The sequence below is a fragment of the Bubalus kerabau genome, chromosome 12 (assembly GCF_029407905.1).
Source record: "Bubalus kerabau isolate K-KA32 ecotype Philippines breed swamp buffalo chromosome 12, PCC_UOA_SB_1v2, whole genome shotgun sequence".
In the NCBI taxonomy this organism is placed as follows: domain Eukaryota; kingdom Metazoa; phylum Chordata; class Mammalia; order Artiodactyla; family Bovidae; genus Bubalus; species Bubalus kerabau.
Window position 1 is genome coordinate 83,204,839 of NC_073635.1, and position 2,226 is coordinate 83,207,064.

Below are 2,226 nucleotides of genomic sequence, written 5' to 3' on the forward strand. Positions count from 1 at the left end.
CCCCCTTCTCCATTTCACCTTCTGAGATGGCCCACATTCTGCCTGTGAAGTGTCTTTCTCACTATATAAACCCATTTCTTACCTATCACTTTGTCTCCAACTTCTTTTTGCGACAAAGTAAGAACCTCAAATTCACTAGCAACAGAAGGAATTTAGATACTATTGGACAGGGCTGGGAATCATGGAGAACTTTTGAGCAGGGCAGAGGTATAATTACAGCTGCATTTTTAGGGGGATTAGTCTGGCAACAGTAAGTGTGAAGGTTGGGAGTGTGGACACAATGAAAGAGGGGGCCAGTTCAGAGGCCAAGACCATTCTGGTCTTGCAGGGGTTTGGTCTGGAAGGGGATAGCTGGAGCATGGTTCCAAAACAATGCAGCTCTCCTTCTTTTAGACTCTGCAAAGTACAAGCATCTATGAAATAAATACATTTTATGCATCCGATCCAATCGTTCACGGAATCTGCCTGTGTTTTAGATGCTGCTCCTCATGGAGCTTTTAGTGGGTTAGTGAATTGAGCTGTAAGCCTGATGCATGGCCGTCGTTCCTTCTGTGTTGATTGAGTGCGGTTTGTCCCTAGGATGGCACTTGCACGGAATACCATAGGGTGTATTCCTAATTGAGTTGTCTCTTAACTGTGGCGAGAGCCTGATGTTATTGCTAGACTAAAGCCATCCGAAATTCAGCTCACAGAATGTACGAACCAGGATTTCATGGCAAAATTGCTACCCTCTTCTCCCTTAGTTATCAACATCTCCATTACCAAGACTTCTATTATTCTTCCCCAAGCACTTAGAGTGTTCATTTGATCAACTTGTATATTCATGAACTTCATTTGCAATATAGAAACGTTCTGGGTTTCTTGATGATGTCCATCCTCATTGAATAGACAGCCCAGAGCACTCAAAAGGCAGGCTCACAGCCAGAGTCAGAATTCCAATACTGATGCTTTGACTTTCCCCACTGCTCTTTAGGAAATCCAATAATTCCAGACTGTAGGAATCTTTTATTTTCTCTGTTTTTGGGTCCGTCTGAATTTATGCATCTCTCAGAGTTTGCCATTTAATCATTTTCCTAATTCTTAATTGATCATTCATTCATTTTCTCATCAACTTGACAGCCAACTCACAGAATGTACGAACTAGGATTTTGTGTATTTTTAAATTGGGCTTGGGGGGGCGGGTGAGGTTGAGCCCAATACACTGTGGGTGTTTGCTAAACTCTTAATTGAAAAATACTACTTTGATGAACTGGTCCCATTTATTTGATCTTCTCAACACATACATCCTCCACACGAATACTTTATCCTCTTCCTTTGTTCCTCTAAATCCCAGTTGCAGTTTAAAGCAAGGGTTGTGATTTATAGCATCTGCCCACCCCCTCCTTTTCTGGCTGCCTTTTTGACCCTGTATAATGACTAGATGAAGACTTGAAGTGATCTCAGATTTCCCCAATGTCCACTTATATGTGGATTCATCTCAATGGTGTTAATGTGCTGTTTTGTAAATATCTGTGATTCTGAATAGTTGGTTGGTCCTCTGTATTGTTAATTGTAAATGTTACCCAGGAGGTGTGTGTTTGTGCTCAGTTGCGCCTGACTTTTTGCTACCCTATGGACTGTAGCCTGTCAGGCTCCTCTTTCAGTGGGATTTTCCAGGCAAGAATACTGGAGTGGGTTGTCATTTCCTCCTCCAGGGATCTTCCTGACTCAGGGATCAAACCCGTGTTTCTTACAGCTTCTGCATCGGCAGGCAGATTCTTTACCACTGAGCCACCTGCATGTAATGTAACTCATTGTCCATTAAGTAGAGTTTCCAATAATAAGTGGCTTTTAGGGTGTGTACCATGGTTTAGCAATGGAATAAACCCCCCTTTTCATACTGCTTTTTGTAATTGCTTATCACCAATGGAGTATTCTCAAGCCCTCAGGATATCTTTCAGCTCCTGGAATATCAGGAAATACCAACTGGAGGTGAGAAGATTAAGATCTAGGCACACCTTTTCCTCTAGGTCATTGTATAGGCAGGTTGTAAGTTTGTAGGAAACCATGAATAACAATTATATTATGAGGAAAGTCGAGTCTCTTAGCACAACCCTCTCACTTACACATGAAAAGAATTGAGCTGCAGAGATGTCAAGTGGTTTCTCAAGGATTCCAAGTCTTAGTAGATTATCTGTGACTTAAACCTAGTTTTCTGGGTCCTATGTTCTTTCTAATAAAAACAAA